The 19,776-nt window shown below is 40.9% G+C and overlaps 1 protein-coding gene across 22 annotated transcripts in view; it reads left to right on the top strand.

Annotated features, from left to right (window-relative positions):
* The first annotated feature begins 1,787 nt into the window (after positions 1-1,787).
* ZNF148 (zinc finger protein 148) overlaps positions 1,788-19,776 on the top strand; it is a 142,527-nt gene continuing 124,538 nt past the window's right edge. For 18 of the 22 annotated variants that reach the window (XM_042232553.2, XM_027956612.3, XM_042232547.2 and 15 more), the window contains exon 1: positions 1,788-2,008. The gene's annotated coding sequence lies outside the window, so the exon portion shown is untranslated. Of the gene's footprint in view, positions 2,886-16,811; positions 17,074-19,776 lie in introns of those variants that run through there. The other 4 variants (XM_060418753.1, XM_060418816.1, XM_012096005.4 and 1 more) reach the window with 2 other exon arrangements.

The following is a 19,776-nucleotide window of genomic DNA, read 5'->3' as shown; positions in this document are numbered from 1 at the left end:
GGCTCTGAGAAATATTACCAGAAGTTTTAACCTACCAAAGGCTTAAACTTGCTCCCTGTCATCACTTCTGCTGTCACTACCCCTTTATGCTCTTTATTCTGCCCATGTTAGACAGTTATTCCTCTATCAGTTATGGTACTGAGTAGAGAACTCGGTCTATTCCTGATGATAGGCCAATCAATCTTAGCCTACTGGGTGTAATCTCCAGGCCTTTAATTCTTTTTAGTTATTAGTTTTCCTATTACCTAATATTCAGTCTGCCTCTTTGCTGCCAGAGGTGTTTTTTTTAACATCTGAATTTGATGCTATTGCAGATGCTAGAAGTTGCCAGAAGGCTGTCCTCCAGATAACTGTCCCTTGCTTTAGCTTGTATCAATGTTTTGTTGCAATTAGTGTTCAGAATATGCACTGTCATCTTATTAAAATTTATATTTTTTAATGAAGAAAGCACAGGAAGAGTTGATTGTGGAGCTGTGGTTTACCCTTGCTTTTTCTTAGTTACCTGTGTCTAAATTAAGCTGAACCTCTGAGCTTCTGCTATTTCTAAACAGGCATCATGATTTACTAAGGTTGATGCCTGGGGGAAATATTAACCTTGCAGACACTAATCTAATTCAGTGCCATCACAAGTGCATAATGCAGGAGTTTGGAGTTTTGCCAAAAAGCACTATTCAAATGAAGATTCATTTGGCAAGGGGTGAGAAGGTGGGTGTGTACAAGGGAAGAACTCCATAAATGGTTATATGGATATTTTTATGATTTCCCTTTCCCTCTCCTTTCAGGGGTTATGTTTAAGCATTGCAGAGAGATGCTAAATAAATCTTCAGACTATTATGAAGAAATCTTAATTTAGGTGTTTCATCCCATGATACCTTTCTGATCTCACAATCAACATTCGCTGAGCATCTATTTTACATGGCTGACCTTGTGCTAGGGTGTGGACACAAAGATGAGTAATTGTAAGCCACTGCATTATGCACGAACACCTCACGGCGCCCAATAAATGTTAGTTGAATAAAGGCACCATTAAGGAGGTCACAGTTTGGCTAAGGTCACTTAAAGGTCCTCCAAGTCTTGAGACATTAACTGTGCAATTCTAGCTTTACATAGACTATTACCAAGTTTTTGCCATACAGAATCGTTTTGGGCCCGAAGGGAAGTGAAGGGGAAACATCATGTAAGATCTTGCCCAATAGGAGCCAGGGCCAGGTCTCTTGATCCTTTTCCATGCTCACACCTTGCATATGTTTGCAGACACTAAAGGGGTTTTCTAGTTTCAAGGGCGCAGGGCTACCGCCTGTGGGACAGGTGGCATTTGGGATGGTAGTGACTGGGGGTCACAGCGGAGAGGGCTGGGGAAGAGAGGAGAAACGAAAAAGCCCCCAAATTCTGATAGATAACCTTTCACCTGGGTCCCCACCAGCCCCTTCCTTTGCCCTGGGCCTGAAATGCACCCGACCACTGAGTCCTCCACGTCTCAGGGAGTTAGGCACTGATTTGTACTGAAGCCGGGTCCCCATCTCAAAGACATTTCCTCAGTTCTGATCTTTTTCAAATTGCTTTCCTTCCGGGTCCAGCCCGAAGGGACCCTGCGGCTCAGGGCCAGCTTCCCGGACCACGCCGGTCTAGTGACACGCAGGCGCCGGAATAGAAGCCACGCTGGGTCTTCTCAGCCTGGTCCCCGGCCCAAGGAGGGCGGGCGCCGCAAAGCGCTTCCCATGTGCGGGGCTTCCCACAATGCACCGCGCCGGCAGTGGCGGCGACCGCGGCGGCGCTCTAGACGCGGCATGTCTGCGTCTCTACTGCTCTGGGAGGAGGAAGAGAAGGAGGAAGAGGAGGAGGAGGAGGGGGAGGAAGAGGAGAAAGGCGCAGGGGTGGGAGCTGTTGCCGAAGCTGCCACAGCAAAAGTTCTCCCCCCTCCCCCCTTCCCCTCCTCTCAAGGCCCCTAGAAAGGTTGAAGCTGCCGCCGCCTGCAGTCGGTGACCGCGCGACTCGGCGCCCGCCCGCGGTAAAGCGCTCGGCCTGGCAGGCCCGGGCCCGGGGGAGGGCGAGGGAGGGGGAGGGGGCGGCGCGCGGGGGGAGCGCGCGGCGGTAACGGCCTGACCCGGGGGGAGCGAGCCGTGGGGAGGCTGGGGGTGGCCCCGGGACCGGCCAAGGCCGAGGGAGACGCAGGAGCAGGTTGGGGGACGGGAGGAAGCAGGGCGCGGATGGTGGGTTGGGGGGTTGAGAAAGGATAATGACGGGGGTGGTTGGAGCGAGAAGGCAGCCTCCGAGGCCTGAAGCGGGTGTCAGAGGTAGGCAAGGAGGTGGGATGGTGGCACGGGGTGGCCCGAGGGTGCTGGATGTGGGTGTGAAAAGCCTAGGGAGACACCAGGTCTCTTGTCTGCCGTGCCTGGTGCAGTGCTTTATGCACCGCAGGCCTCCGTCACTGTTGCTGCCTGAATGTGTTCTTTGGGAGAAGGGAAGGGCAGGGGTTGGAGAAAAGGGAATCCTTGCAGGAAACGTAGTGGGAGCGTGCACTGGGAGAGAGGCCGGAGGGGGAGATGCCAGGTAGGTGGAGGAATGCAGGGGGCGGCTGTGGAGGAGGCTTGAGGATTCCGGGGGGGTGTTCATTGTGTAGATACATTAGGTATTTCGTTGTGGAAAGAACTCGAGCGTTTCTAAGGAAAGGAAAGAAGGGATATGAGGAGTTTCCTTGAATAGAAAGGGTAGGTTTGAAGCAAGAGGGAGTGTTTAATACCAGAGAATATGAAGAGAATGCATGATAGAATAGACAGATGTAGCAGAATTAGTAAATGTTGGTCCAAAGACTAAAGAGTTATTCCAGATGGGCGAGGATGGCCTAGTTCCGAACCTGTTTGGGCTCTTCTGTAAGATGACATCTGGTAAGTGTGGGTACTGACAGTGGTTGGGGGTCACTGAGAATGACACCTTAGTCTTTAGTTTGGTCTGCGACGCTTTAGAACTGCACCAGTGAATCTGAGAACCTCTGAAGCAGACCTTAAGAAGACGCCTGGCCTACAGGCATTCGCTAGGCCACAGGGTTTAGATTTTAGCAATTTTGAAATATTATCACTTAGCAGTGCCTGGGTGAACCGAACACTACTGGCAGATGCTGGAATGGAAATTACTTGACTTGGCGGTTTTCTTCTTCACTGCCCAGCTTATCTGGTCCAAGAGAACTGTTGCCATGTTATTCAGCTTGGGTTGCAGTACACAGGAGTATAATTAATGGTGGGGAGAGTCCATGCGTGGTGGCCCTTCTTTGGAGGCCCCATTTGTAGCTCAGATTAGTCTGATTGACAGGATTGGTTCCATAACCCTGGTTATTGGTTCCTCTCTGCTGGTTGGAGATCTTTTCCACTCATGGTTCCTGAATGTATACTCTCACTAAGGCATGGTGGTATTGAAGAAAATGCATCAGCCTACAAAGTGTGCGGCTGCAGAAGGGAGGATGAGGCTATCTGTTTTGGTCTTAAGAAGTTGCAAGGAGGTCAGAACTGGCTGTTTTGAAGTCTAGGGGAACCTGAAGAGACTGGGTGATTCTAGAGCCAGGTTGGAGGGAGTATTAGCATTTCCCTATCAGGAAATGTACCCAGGCTATTGGGTTTGCTGAGCTCACACCAGACTGGATTTATTTCCAAGAGGGAACTGTGGGCTAAAATCATACCGTTAAGATTTATCTGAAAATTATTCATGTTTTATATTATTAATGACTATATACACATTACATTGTAATATTAATTAAACTGAGGAGAGAGTAGTATGAAAAATCCTTTTATGGATATAGAGGGTGGAGGGATTAAAGAGGAAGATAGAAATTTAGGGGAGCGATGGGAAAATTCAGTCATTCGTTCTTTTAGGAAATAACTCTAAAGGAGGATACGGTTTAACATTTGAGTAGAGAGGGGCTTTTATTAAAAATTTTTTATGGAAATAATTCAGGATTATTTTTAAAAGATTTGAAAAACTTTCTATGTCAGTACGTTTATAGAGTTATTCGTTCTTTTTAAGGGTTTCAAAATATTACATAGTAGGTTGTACCCATTTTTATTGTCATCATAGTATGAGAAGATCTGTTTCCTTTCCCCTCACTGGCACTATATATTATCAGTTCTTTTAGTTTTTGTAAGTTTAATGGATTTAAATAAAGTATATAAATGTTTTCTCTCCATTAAATTATATAAAATAATACATGTACATAATTTAAAAAATTGTCCTGAGGGAGCTTATAATGAAAAGTAGTAACCCCTGTCTCATCTGTCCATTACAGCCCCACTTTCCAGAGACTGCTTCTTGGCATTTTTTGTAGTTCTTACCATGCTTTTCTCTAGGTCTCCAGGTAATATGTATGTATTCTTACTTCTTGACTGATCAAAGTGACATTAAAAAGGAGTCAAGAGACTTCTTATTCTTACTATGAGTGGAAAGGATTTGTCATTGCCATTATCCTCTTTTTCCTCCTCCTTTTCAAACTTTGATAGTTATTATTTTAGCTTTTTAATTTGATGTCTTATATATTTAATATTCTCAAAGGAAAAAAAACATTTGAAATTAGGCTGGAAAAACTGGGTGTGATGAGTAAGGGAAGTTAGATTGGTGGACCTTTAGGAAAGACTAGGTTGTAGGAAATAGCATCTTTGCAGCCTAAGTGTTGCTGCTTAAGATGAGGGGGAGTTGCTTGGCAGTGATAGTTGTTCATCTTGAAAGTAGTTATCAGGTCAACAGTGCAGAATTCTTTGACAGGCTTCTGGAGAGTTTTAGTGTGGGGAATCTGGGATTGGATTAGATGATCTTTGATTATTCTTTCCAGGCTTTGGTGGTGGTCTTATGTTTTTTAGGAAAGAATGTATCAGTGTGATTATGTCTTTCTTCTTTGTGGACTGGGGGATGGGTAAGAGGGAGAGGAGGATGAGGGACAGGTTATGGTGGAGATGGTGATAATTTTGTGGGATACTGAAGAAAAGGTAAAGAATTCTCAAGACATTTGGATATAGTTGGCTCTGAAGGAGATTTAAAGTACATTGGTGAGACAGATTTGTGACAGTCATTAAGGAAATTAGCATATTTAAGTCACTAAATGTTGGGAATATGATGGGAAAGAGCATGCTGCTCATATATTGTAGATTCTTGAAATGTTGGTTTTTGAAATTTGGTATGAGGTTCAACATTCCCGAGTTAAGGTGACAGATATTGGGAGTATAGAAAGGTCTTGCTCCCCTTAGAAGTCTTGTTTAAAGTAACCCTAGCTCTTGAGACTCCTCCTTACATGTTGAATAAAAACAGCATTCACATGTTGATTCTATAGTGCTAAATCTTATATTTGTTTATGGTAATTTTTTTCTGTTTGTTTTACAAATAGTAGCTAGATTGTAACCTGCTCTAGAGTTGACACTTTCTTTAATTTCTGGGAAAATTCACAACAGCTTGATTCTTAAGTGCTTAATAAGTACTTGTTGAGTGACTGATAGAAAGTAGGATTCACCTTACTGTTAGTAGTGGGACTGCGAAATTGCTGAGCACTATATGAGTATTACAGACAAAATTGTGTATGTGTGTGTGAGAGAGAGAGTGTGTATTGGAGGTAGTGAAGAACAAAGGGCTATCTGACTGGGGAAGGCCTTTAGATTTAAGGGAAGACAACAGAATGTATGAGACTGGAACTGTAATAGTCCTGCAGAAACATCTAATGGGTGGGACCAAAGGTTCTCTTCTAATTTGAGGCTAGTTTAATCTGAGTAAATCTGGTTTGAAACTGGAGGCTGGTTTAATTTTGATTTTCTTACCTCAGGCCTAAATGACTGCTTAGAGATCTTTAGCTGTTTTAAGAATCTGTCTAATTCATTTTGGGGATTTAATAAAAAAGTGTTAGATGAAGTTTCTACCCTCAAGGAATTTATGGTATTTTTATTCTTTTAGAGGGAGGAATACAGTTGTGAAGTAATCCCATAACCGTGTAAGATTTCAGAAGATTGACTTTTTCTTTTATTCCCCACAATTCCCTATTCTTTTCTAAAATCCAGGATTTTTCCTCCCAGAATCTCCTCCTCTCCTACAATTCCACATGCATTCTTGTCACTCTCACAGTCACTCCTTCTTTCACAAATTACCCTTTCTGTCTCCACATTTCCTGCTCTGTTCCACAGTGCTTATGCTTGTATGCTCAGTTGTATAGCTGTGTCCGATTCTTTGAGACCCCATGGACTGTAGCCTGCCAGGCTTTTCTGTCCATGGGGTTTCCCAGCAGGAATACTGGAGTGGGTTGCCATTTCCTACTCCAGGGGATCTTCCCGACCCAGGGATCAAACCTGCATCTCCAGTGGCTCCTGCATTGGCAGGCAAATTCTTTATCACTGAGCCACATGGGAAGCCAACGTTGCTGTCCCTCACACAATTGTTTTCCTCCCACATTCCTCCCATCTCTCTCCAGCAATCCTCCATTCTCTCCCTGCAATCCTCAGGTCTTTCAGAAAACTGATTTTTTAAAACAAGTATCAAAAGTATACTTACAAATGAGAATTTTTGTATTTTGGTAGTCACTTTGAGTGGTAGTGTTCAAAAGGTTTTTGGAACACCTTTTCTGATTTGATGTCTAGCACATTCTATTCAGTTTACTTATTTATTGAGTACTTGTAGTGTGCTGTTGCGGAGAAGGCAGTGGCACCCCACTCCAGCACTCTTGCCTGGAAAATCCCATGGATGGAGGAGCCTGGTGGGCCGTAGTCCTTGGAGTCACTAAGAGTCGGACACGACTGAGCAACTTCACTTTCACTTTTCACTTTCATGCATTGGAGAAGGAAATGGCAACCCACTCCAGTGTTCTTGCCTGGAGAATCCCAGCGACGGTGGAGCCTGGTGGGCTGCAGTCTATGGGTTTGCACAGAGTCGGACACGACTGAAGCGACTTAGCAGCAGCAGCAGCAGTGTGCTATTGAGGGGAGGGAGTCTATAAGGATGAGTAAAATATGGTCCCTATCCTGTAAGAGTTCATAATCGCTCTAGGATAGCACAGTTACAAATAATACCGGCATAATGTTATTCTGAATGGTCTTATTGGGACAAATCTTTTTAGTTTGAAAGATTTGATTTTTAGAAATATTGGGGATCTGTTAGTATCAAATAGAGTGAATAAAAAATAATTTTGGTTTAGGTTTAGTTAGCACAGAAATGGGGATGATTTTCTAGGTTGACTTATTAATTAACTTTGGAATATACTCCCAAAGAGGAATTTGGAAATATTTTGAACAGTGGCAGTAGGTACTAGATCAGTGTTGGTTAAGTGTATCAGATGGTTGGATAGATGGAGTGAATAAATAAGTAAGTGGTAGCCTCCCAAGGTAACTATTTTAAAGAAGACCACACTGACTTTAATATGTAAATAAATTCTGGCTCTGTTTGTTAACAGTTCATTACAAGATGGTTTCTGATTAAGTTCCCAAATGAGTTTTATAGACAATAATTGCTTAGGAGTTCAGAGAATGGAGAAATGAATATTGGCTTAGGTTTGGGGAAAGGATTTACATGTCCCAAACTTTAGCTGGATATTTGAAAAGATTCCTGAGATCTCAGGAGAGGAACTAAACTGCTCCAAATTTCTCTTGCAGCCCTAGAATGAACCTAGAGTCTGAATCTATTTTTGTCTGAATGCTTTCTGCCTATTTCATTTTAGCTACTCTTAATGATTTGTTCCTTTTCAGATTCACCTTTGCTGAGTAGATTTTGAGCTCCCTTTGGAACAGCTTGTGGGGGGATGGTGTCAGGTCTCAGCTATATCTAGTAAAACTTTTAGTTTTTCCTTTTTTTTGAGCCTGTATACCCCACAAATGACTTGGTCTCTGTGAGTGAAGAGAATGAGTCAACTTGGCTGTGTTATCCTGGCATTTTCCTGAATGCTTTTCTCAGAGCTGCTTTCTGAATTACAGAATAGAATAGACAAGAAAATTGAGGGCATATATCCAGTAGACACATGTTTGTTGAATAAATGAATGAATGAAAGTGTCTGAGATAATTTATCTGAACTGTCTATGCGTTTTGTTTGTTTCCATTTATTCATAACCTGCCTTTTTCTAAAGGATTTAATGAGGCTGACGGAAATATGTTCACCATAAATGAATTGAAATAATTGAAGTCTAGTTGACGAGAAAAGGAAAGAATGTTAAGACTTATCATCATGGATGTTAGAGAACTAGGAATAAAGGGGAATATGAGCAGATGGAGAAGAAATGGTGTCATTTGATGGAAAATATGATTCTGAAGGAAAAAAGTTACTGATATGTGACAGGTTATGGGTAAAGGGAAGCAAGAGAAGATTGAAAGTAGAGGATTATTTGACATGGCTGATTTTGAGAGGAAGATGATAAGACTTTGAAGGATGAGAGTTTCAAAAGTTTGAAATGTAGTGGAAATTATGATATTGATTTATAACAAGTTTCAGAAAGTAAAGGGGTGAGTTTTCTTTAGTCAACAGATAATGCACATTTGTTATGTGCAAAAGCATTGTTAGATGCAATCAGGGATAAATCCTTTGGGATTTAATTCTAAGAGAGGGGCTAGACTTGAGCACAGATGACTACACAGTATGATCACAAATATATTAGGAGAAAAGTACCAAATGTTACTAAAGTTAAAAGGTGGAAAAAACATTTGATTAAGGGAAAGCCTGGGACTGCATTTAGTAGCATGGAAGTGACATTTTAGCTAGTCTTTGAAGGGATAGACAGGATTCTGACTGGCAGAAATTACTAAAAAGAACATTCCAACCTGAGGAATTAACAGAAACAAAAACATGGCAGTGAGAAGTCAAGGAGATGTGGAGAAGAGTGCGTTGGTTTTTTTCTTTCTTTTCTTTTTTTTTTTTTTTTCTACTGTGGTCCACAGTAAGACTTCCCTGGTGGCTCAGACGGTAAAGCGTCTGCCTACAATGCAGGAGACCTGGGTTTGATCCCTGAGTTGGGAAGATCCTCTGGAGAAGGAAATGGCACCCCACTCCAGTACTCTTGCCTGGAAAATCCCATGGACGGAGGAGCGTAGTAGGCTATAGTTCATGGGGTCGCAAACAGTCAGATACGACTGAGCGACTTCACATCACAGTAAGGAAAATGTTTCACATCTTCACCTAATATATGCATGTGTGAATGTGTGTTTGTTTAGAACACAAAGTTTCAGTAACAGTAACTGTTCTTACCACGGTGGATGCACTGTATGTCTTCTGTTGTTCTCTTTGACTAAAAAGAAAAAACGATGGCTGTCACTTACTAAACTGATTTCATGATGAATTAATTGATGATAACCTGTAATTTGTAATGAAGAGTTCATGAGTATGGCATAAGGTAGGAAGGCTCAGTTGGGGTTGAGTTGAAAATGGATGGTCTTGAAAGCTACGCTAAGTAGTTTGTATTGGATATGACATAGTGTTGTGCTTGGTGAGCAGACAAGCTAGGTTTTATCTTGGCCTTTCTGTGGACCTCCACAGCGGGTGTGGAGAGAATTACTTCCTTTCTGAGACCCAGTTTTCTCATCAGGAAATTGATAATCATTACACCTTCTGGCAAGAGTTACTGTGAGGGTTTGAGGATTAAAGTATGTTAATCTAGGATTTAAAGCATGCTAACATATATCATTAATGTACAGCTGTTGAGCTTTTTGAGTAGAGAATTGAATCAAGGACTATGTATTAGATACCTTAGTCTGATGATAGCTATACCATACAAGATAGACTGGGGATAGTGTGGTGGCCGAGTATGACTGGAGGTGAGGAAAGCCCAGTTTGGAGCCTACAGGAGAAGCTAAGAAGGGCTTGAATTAGTTTGATAACAGGAAGATTATAAATGAGGGTGTGAGATTTGATTGGATGGAGAGAAGAGGGGAAGATGACTGGGAAATTAGAGTTGGGGAAAGATGTAAAAGGCAGCAGCTGCAGTTGGATCACATCTTTGGATAGTTTGGTGGGGTTCATTAGAACAGATACAGTTTCTTGCATGAGTAGGTTCTCAGTTGTTTGTTGAACGATTAAATAGGTAAGCTGAGGAATGAACTGTGAGTGAAGACAGTGATAGATGGGTCTGAGAAGGAGGGGTTAGATTGGAGGGTGCTTTTGATGATCTGCCAGGATTTATTCAGTCAGGATATATTTTTATATACTTACTGTGTGCAAGGTTCTGTGGTAGGCTGTGTGAAGGATACAGATTTATATATGACGTAAACATATTCATATTCTTCAAGAGTTTGTCCTGGAACAAAAATGTGTGCACATCTGTCTGTGACAAAAGTACTACGGCAGATTCACCTTTGTGAAGAATTGGTACATAGCTTAGAGCTTGAAGGATAAGTGAGATTACAGTAGGCATGATGGTGAGGGTTGGCACTCCAGAGAGAAGTGATATGACTGATGGAAAAATTCTGGATATAATAAGTAATTGGTGGTCTGCATGAACTGGAGTTGAGGGTTCATGTTGATGAATGGAGGAAAATAAATAGATACCTAAATATACCAGGCTGAAGTGGTTCTTAAAAATTTGTTGAGAAATGACTTATATAGAATGCTCAAATCTTGAGTACAGTTTAATTTTTTCTCTTAGGTTTACATTTATATAGTCATCACCCAGTTCAATATAAACATTCTCAACATCCCAGAAGGCTTCCTCCTGGGTCTCCTCTAAGTTTATGCTGCCTTCAACCAAAAGTAATTACTAGACTAACCTCTGTCGCACAGAGTAGTTTTGTATGTTTTCCTATTAGGGGAATCATACTTCTGTGTCTGGTTTCCTGTGCTCCTGTGCTCACTGTATGACTGTGAGATTCATTCTTTTTCACTGCTCTGTGGGGTTCATTATGTGAATATACCAGAGTGTTTATCCATTCCATGATTATTGGAAAATTGAGTAGTTTCTGTTTTTTGGAAATAGAGTTTTAACTTGACTCGGTATGTAATGGAGAACCATTGATTTTTGAGTGGGTTTAAGAGTGTTTATCTGGTGACCTGTTTCGTTCGTTTCTCTGTTTGTTTTTTTTTTTTTTTTTGCAATGAAGAGAACCTAGTAACTAGAAGACAAAGGCTATGAGAGAAGTGTGAAGTACTGAGAATCAAAGTTGGGATGGCGGTAATGGGAATAAAAGGAAAGGGAGCCATGTAAGAAATAATTGAAAGAAAGAATTGAAGGATTTGATGGCAAAAGGGCTTTTGGGAAACAGTGGAGAAAAAGAAAAGGGGAACTCCAGGGTTTTTAATTTGGGTGACTGTAAGAATGGTGGTGTCATTAAAATAAATTATTATATTCCTTAGCAGAACCATGTTGATGGGGAAGAATGGGTACTTTGGTTTTAAGACACATTGACCAGTGTGTGAGGCACCAGTAGAAGTATCCAAGGGGTATTGTCTACCAGAGTTAAAAATACTGCTCCAGCTGAGGGAAGAGTTCCAATGGAGATTTGGGAATATATATGTATAGTTGATAATTGAAGCTGCTGACTCTGGGTTTGATAGGGTGCTGGTGGCTATAAAATTATCTGGACTAATGATTGAAATGTAATTTGAAACAATCATTGAAGAATTTAGTTTAAAAGCAATAACTATGTATTCTGATTCCTTAGGAATAGGCTAGATTGTAGCAGAAGTTTTTGGGGAGCTGGGGGAAGGTATCCATAAGAGGAGAGAAAATGTAGAAATAACAGTAAGGGATGAAACCCTGAGAGGCAGAGAACTGGAGAGAGCTCCTGGACAGAACTTGGGAAAAGATCCATTCTTTGGGCTAAAAAGAGGCCTAGTAGTCACTGGAGATGGAAGAAGCAACCAGAGAGACCGGAGTAGAGAGAGACTGTTGTGTGTGCATGCCTGTATGTTCAGTCGCTTTAGTTGTGTCCGACTCTTTACTTACCCTGTGGACTGTTGTCTGCCAGGCTCCTCTGTCCATGGGATTCTCCAGGCGAGAAGGCTGGAGTGGGTAGCCATTCCCTTCTCCAGGGGATTTTCCAGACCCAGGGATCAAACCCACGCCTCTTCATGTCTCCTGCATTGGCAAGCTGATTCTTTACCACTAGCGCTACCTAGGAAGCCCCAGAATCTTGTGATACAGTGATTTAAATCAAAGGAGGTAGTTCAAGTGTTATTGCCGAAAAGAATAAGAACTTGGGTGGTGAGCCATAGGATTTGGTACATGGAAATTTTTTGGTCTTCAAGAGAGTAGTGGGGAGACCAGGGTCCATAGGGTTAAAGGACTGAGTGAGTTGGGAGACTATGGAAGCATCAGCTATAGGAATTGTCGTAAGTTTATTTTAAGAAGGAGGAACAACTCTTCTGAAACTGAAGGCAAGAAGTAACAGATGGATGAAAAGATACAGCATTTTAGAAGCTATAAAGAGGATTTGATTACAGGTGGAGAAATTGTGATGAGAGAATTTTATGGAAGAGATTATTTGATGAGATTAAGGATTTAAATATGAAAATGATTTGGATTAGTCAATGAGATGGAGAGTTGTATTTAGAATAAGTCAGTTGTAGAAGATTTCGTAGCTTTCTGGTGATGCTTAACACCCAGTGTGTGGGTGTGGAAAAAACAGATGGTGAAGATTGTCTTTCCTTGGGGAAATGCATGGTGAATGTAATGGGAAGTCATGATATTCTGGAGAGGGCAATATTAAAATGGTTGATGGACAGATTTAAATTGTGTAGGGAGATAAGTGAAGCCAGAAGGTGAAGAGCAGGTGTAGACCTAGAAAATAAAGTAGTTGTGGTTAAAAAAAAAAAAAAAAAAAGGTCTCTAATGTTATAGTCCTAGTGGCACTGCACTTGCAATTGATGACCTGTTTTCAGCATATATGTGTCAGTGGCTGAAGTGCAGATGCAGGTCTTAGGAGCTGAGGAAGGTCTGTGTAATGTGCAGAAATGTCTTCAGCACTTCGGTCACTGAGAACAGTGGCTGAAAGTGGGACGAAGTAGGACTGAAGTCTTTGTGGAGAGCAAGGTGGCAGGGATTCTGGATCTTGGTAGATGCTGCAGATAGAATGGTTTAAGTGAGTAATGTGAACTGCAAAGAGATTTTTTAGTGATAAAACAATGGGAGTGGCCTTGGGGAACAAAAAGCAATTGGTGCTTTTATTAACCTGAAGGAGTGGAAGAATGGATAGCTAAGTTCTGTGAAGCAGGTTGTCCGAGAAAAGCCAAACTTGAGATAAGATGAGGGGCTATCCAGATAAGAGATGGTAGTGATCTGAATTGTTGTAGCATGGGGATGGAGATAAAAAGATGGATCTGTTTCATTCACTCATTCTTTTAAGTTTTTTATAAATAAATTATACTTGCAAAATCGTAACCATTCATGTGTAGTATGCTGACATAAATTCAACTGAGAGATATTTGTGGATTAGAAAGGAGACAAAGGGGAAAAAAAAAGCTGAGGTGCAGGTTACTAATATGAAAGTCAAAAGACATGGAGTAATTTGTTGACAGTAGAACATGGACAAGCTGATAGAAGCTAGTAAATGGACAGAAATGAATGCAGAGATTGGAGTTGACCCTGTATCAATCTAGAGGGGAGGGATGGGGTGGGACATTGGAGGGAGGTTCACAAGGGAGGGAATATATGTATACATACCTATGGCTGATTCATGTTGAGGTTTGGCGGAATACAACAGAATCCTTTAAAGCAATTATCCTTAAAAAGAAAAATAATAATAATTTAAAAAAGAGATTGGAGTTGACCTGAATAGGAATAAGTAAGATGAAGAGGACAGTGAGTAGCTTGTAGTAGAGAAAATATGGAGAAAGCAAAATGCCACCTAAGAAACAAAGCCAGAACCCTAGTCCTTCTCTGTGCATGTAAGGACAGTCCTTGCTATCCATGATGTTCTTATAAAGATGATAGATACTATGTCATGTATAATTGTTTTTTAAAAAATAATGAATGATAGAGACGTTGAGATTTTTGATCTCTACTTGAGTGCCTCAAAAACCACAATTCTGCAAAAATTGTGTGGTGATAATTTGTATATGTAAAGAGGTTCAGGTATAAAATGGAAAACATGGGGTGGATGGTAAAAGGAAGTGTCTTAAGGGATCTAAAGTGGCTTCTGTAGTTTCTTTTTGTCTGTGACTTTTATCTGATATAGTTCTTAGTGTGTTTAGGAAGTTGGTCTGCTCTGTCTTCTCATTTCATTTATTATCTGAAAAAATACCTAACTTTTTAGAGTAGAGCCGGTTAACAAAGTTGTGACAGTTTCAGGTGCGCAGCAACGCAACTCAGCCAGGCAAGAGAGAGCATATAAATATATGGTTCTAAATATGGCCTATTTTTATTTCTGATTATCATTTGTTGAACATTTCTAGAGGAGTGGTGTTGCCAATTCCAAAACCAAAATATAGCTAAAACTGAACCATTGCTTCCTTTTTTGTTTTGTTGTAAGTCTTCGGCATTATTACCTCAGGGCATGAAACCTACATCATCTTCCGTGCTACAGCCCATGGGGTTGCAAAGAGTTGGACACAACTGAGTGACTGAACAAGACCTAGACCAGGCCTTCAATGTTTTGGCTTGCATCTTTGCTCTTAAACTTTTGCTTGTCCTTTTATACAGTAGAATTGATTTTTGTCACACTTTGTCTGCTGTTAACATTTCCCTTGTACTGTCGAAGACTTGACTCAAGTGCTTACCTAACTGTGCTTTTAGAGATTCTCCATTAGTACCTTGCTGTGGTCCCAGTAATTGGCATTTTAAACCATTAAGGGGAAATGCTGTATGCTTCAAATCCTTACTATTTGCATTACATTCTTCACATGGTTAGTGAACTCTTCATCTTTCAGTCTCTGAGCAAAGAATACTTCCTGACTCTCCCTGTTCAGATCAGGGTTTTTGATGTTCCTTTTGTTTCATGGAGAGAAAGCGTGTTTATTTATTTAACTTTTTGTTTTATATTGGAGTATAGCTGATTAACAAAGTTGTGATAGTTTCAGGTGCACAGTAACGTGACTCAGCCAGACAAGAGAGAGCTTATTTAGTGGCAGTGAGAAAAATACGAGAAAGCACGAAATATAGTATTGGTTTTCCATCCTAGGGCAGCTTTGCTTCAGAATTAGTTTCAGAATCTAGCTCTGGGTCATTCAGCCTTTTTCTGTTATTTCTACATTTAGTAAGTCACCAAATTTAATAGTGAAGAACCTATGGAGACCACCCAGAGCTTTGAAGGCCTGAGATGGCCCAAGTATGTCACTTGTTCAATTCACAACTTTACTGTAATCTGCCAATAGTCTAGAATTGTTTCTAGGACCTGCCTTATACATCACTGGGTCTTGGCGAGTGGGGGTATGCTCTGAGTCTTGGAGTGGATTGTGTGGGTTAGACCAATGATGGATATCTTAAGATATGAGGAATGATTATAGTAGAAATGGAGACAGTATGTTTTAAAGTGATAAATTAATTTAACATAGATAAATGACTTCACAAGATAGAGGGTTGAAAATCTTGGTTCATGTGAAGGAGTTTTCATTGTAAATTTGAGAGGATCCAATATATAAGGGATTAGAATGAAATACACAGTTGCTGTTTCGCAGGGTGCCCTCTATATTTGTCAATACATACATACGCATCTGCATATGTAGATACATATAATGATAGAGATAATGTGTTAATTTGATTAGGTTCTGTAATTAGAGTCTTTGGGAAAATAAATATGGTAGTCTTGTTATGAGTGATTCAAATGAATTGGTAGAGAATAGTTCGGAGAAGGCAATGGCACCCCTCCCCAGTACTCTTGCCTGGAAAATCCCATGGACGGAGGAGCCTGGTGGGCTGCAGTCCATGGAGTTGTGAAGAGTCAGACACAACTGAGCGACTTCACTTTCACTTTTCCCTTTAATGCTTTGGAGAAGGAAATGGCAACCCACTCCAGTGTTCTTGCCTGGAGAATCCCAGGGAAGGAGGAGCCTGGTGGGCTGCCGTCTATGGGTTTGCACAGAGTCGGACACGACTGAAGCGACTTAGCAGTTAGCAGCAGCAGGGGTATGTTTAGGAAGTAGATTTTTCAGTGACTTTGGTAGCCTGTCTGGCACAGTTTCACAAAATTTGAGGGCCATTTGGGGCAAATTTATGTGTTAAGTTGGGGGATGTTAGCTTTGAGGGATCGTAGGATCAAACAAAAAATGCAGTGCCTGAGAAAGTTATTTATGAATTGATTTGGTAGATGCTGATAAAAATTAAAGAAGGTATTTGTGGAGAAGTTTGTGTAGGTAAGTGGGATATGTAATGGAAGAGATTTAGGAGAAAGCTTGTTAATTATTAGAAAAGTAAATTTCAAAAGGGTAAAATTGAAAAGAGGGTTTAGGGAAGATAATTCTTTTGAGAAAATGCAGCTCATAGGTTGAAAACAAGGCAAGGGAGAAGTAAAAGGAGTAAATTAAAGTGTGGAAGAGTTAAGAGGAAGGATTAAAGAAGAGGTTACTGGAAAAGATTTATTGTAAGGAATACTACTTTTGATAGTGGTTCGGTGGGGAGGGGGACTTTTACCAAGGATAATTCAGTGTAATAGTTTCATTTCTTAAGAAACCCGGGAAGTAGGGAGCCCTCCTAGCCCTCCTGTTGGGAGCCCAGGCCCGCCTGCGCGGGATTTCACCGGAGCTCGGCTCAGCGGCAGGCGGAGCTGCGCGCATGGTGGGCCCGGAGCCGCCGCAGCTGCCTGCGAGCGCGGCCGAGCGGAGTGGAGGCGGGCCGGGCCGGTGGGACTCGGGCCTCCGGGATCCGCGCACCCTCGGGCCCTCGGGGGGCGCTCCAGCGAGCGAGCAGGCCCGGGGCGGCGCGGTGGGGGCCGGGAGGAGGGGCTTCCCTGAGCGCCCGAGCAAACCTCCGCACGCGGCTCGCACGGCTTCCTTTTGTTGTGTGTACGGGAGTGAGAGAGTGCGCGCGCGTGCGTGAGTGCGCCCGTGGGCAGAGAGGCGGCGGAGGGGGGCCGAGAAGCCGGGGCTTTTCCTGCAGGGGTGGCTGGCGCGCCCGGGCCTCGGCGGGCAGTGGGGCCTTGCAGACACCCGTCTTCCGGGTCGGGGCCCGTGGCGCAGTCCAGGCCCCTTCCCCCAGCGAGATGGCAAACTTTGTGAGTGACTTCTCGGCGGCTAACAAGTGTCTGCCTGACAGCGGGGGCCGAGGAATGTTAACTGACACCCTCCTTTCGGTCCTAACCCTGTTTTTTTTTTTTTTTTTTTACAAATCTTATATTGGACTGTACTATGTTTACAGTTTTACGGTGTGCGAAAAGGTCAGACGGGTAACTTGGGTCTACTAGACACTTTTTTTTTTACTTGGTATCAAGAGCAAAAAAATGTACGCTTGTATCTGTCCTTATATTGGTTGCGCTACTAAAACCTGCATGTTTGGTAGTGGTAAGAGCAGTCCTAAAGGCCTTTCCAGAATTAGGCTGTAGGGCACACTTTGTCTCTCCAGACTTCGTAAAGCACTTTTTACAGTGCCAAGAAAGAACTACTTGTGTCGGAGACTAGATAAAGTTAGGAAATGAAAAAGTTAAAGCCCTTACCAGGAGCTTGCGTTAAAAAAAGCTTTTTTGTTTTGTTTTGTTTTACATAAATTATGATTGGTGTAGTTTGCATATAGAGTTTTACACAGTTGGGCATGGTGTGATTTTAAAAAGCGTTTCTTACTAATTTTACAAAGGGCAATGATAAAGGCACCACACAGTTTTGAAATTTCAAGTATGTTAAATGTTGCTATAAATAAAATCCTGTTCAGATTTTTAGATTTAAGAAATCTAAAAATACGTTTGCAGTTGTCCTTTGGGTGCAGGAAGAAGTCCTAGGTTTCTCAGTGCTTGTTTCTGGGCAGATTTTCAGTATTGTCAGCGTGATATGGGTGTAGAACCTTAACCTGAGTGAATAATTTGCTTGAGATTACCAATCTGTTTGCAGCTGGGAATAGACTCTGGGTCTCTTATTCCCAGTCTGGTGACCTATCCAAGAATAGACTAAGGAAACTGGGTATTTGTCTGTTTGGTGGAAAATATGGCCGAGTTGATTTTATACTAAGTATTAAAGAGCCAAAAAGGGAATGTGTGAACGCTTAATCTCTGTAGCACTTAGATGTATGTAGTTTCTCCATTCTTTAAATACATAGAGGATTGGAGGATATTCGTGTTGCTTTTCATGGCATTTGTAGCATTTTTACATTTGATTAAAATGTAGATGTTTATTATATTTAACTGTGGGGGATGAGCTTTTCAAGTGGGTGTTCTCAGTGGTTGAAGAATAGTTGGTAACCTGAGGATGTTTAGCCTCATAAATGCTAGGGAGAAGAGGAATTATGTTAATTTCATTAATTTCTAAGTAAAAAATCTTCAGCAGTCTTTATCGAAGATGCTTTCAAAGGTCCGGATGGAATACCTGAGAATTTTCTTCTCAGCTGTCTGTGTTGCTATTTTCATTATAATTACTAGCTATGGTTTGTTTTGTTCATTCCTAGTCTTTCCTTTTACTTTTCCTCCTGTGTCACAGAAACATTCTCTCTTCTTGCTGCTTCTCATCTCCAAAGGACCCTGGAAATTTTTAATCTTAATACAGTTCTCCATGAGAGATGGTTTTGGCAATGTCTGAAGACATTTTTGGTTGTCATGCTGGGGGATTCTGTTGGTATCTAGTGGGTAGATACTAAACATCCTACAATGCACAAGATAACCCCCGCAACAAAGAATTGTCCAGTGCAGTGTCAGTAGTGTTGATGTTGAGATTTAATTAGATTTAATTATTGTGGATGATATTCTACTTATAATTTCTCATGTAATTGATATCTCTATATCACATCTGTTATAAATGTTTTCTTAGAGTTGTCATTAGAATGATCATGGGTCAGAGATTATGAAGTATATTTTAGAGCACGAATTAATAGGATTTTGGAGATGAAAGATTAACAAGTATAACTCTGAGTATGTGGATAAGGAAATAGTTTCAGAGAGATTGTGTTCTACGGATATGGAGAGCTCAGGTCTTGTTATTTCTATTGTAATTTAATTTTAATTTTTAATTAAAATTAATTATTACTGAAGGAAGTGGTATTTCGTAACTTTTGGTTGATAAATTTAAATAATTAAAAATTTTAAAAATTGCATCATGAGAATCTCAGTATTCACTAAATCATTGTTACTTTTTCATATTCCCATGTTGTTGAATTCTTCAGCATGGTTTTGTTAACTGTTGTAAACTTTGCAGCATCTTCTTTTAAAAAAAATTTTGAAAAATTAAAAAAGGCCACATACAATTTAAAAACAATTTGGAGTTAATTAGGATATCATTGGCAGTACTGCAGATGCATACCCAACTAGAACTGTTAAAATGTCTCAGAGTATCTTGAATTTAGACATCTATTTTATGAGGATTACTATAATGGTCAGTTATTGTACTGATTGTAAATCTATTTTAGCAGGGTTCTTTCAGTTAGTTTTAGAAAAAGATACTTGAACTTTCAGGTGAAATGCAGTTGAATGAAATATAAATTGGATATTTAGATTTAAATTGGGTATTTCAAATTAAGTGCTGTATTGTTGGAGGAAGAAATATGGAGTTATTTTTAAGTTAAATGTTTTCTGCGGTGCTGCTTTTTAAAAATGAGGAAAACAAGTAGGACAGAACACCAATATGAGCAAAGATTTTTAAAAAATTGTTTTATTTAAGAAATACAAGAAATTTATTTTACAGAAAAATTTTAAATGCTTTTTAGCAAAAAGAATAAAATCACTGGAATACACTACTGTTAGTGTTTTGATATATGACATCTTATATTTTTGTTAACTGTT

This window comes from Ovis aries, chromosome 1 (genome assembly GCF_016772045.2).
Source record: "Ovis aries strain OAR_USU_Benz2616 breed Rambouillet chromosome 1, ARS-UI_Ramb_v3.0, whole genome shotgun sequence".
Lineage (NCBI taxonomy): Eukaryota > Metazoa > Chordata > Mammalia > Artiodactyla > Bovidae > Ovis > Ovis aries.
This window is presented reverse-complemented; position numbering and strand designations above follow the sequence as displayed.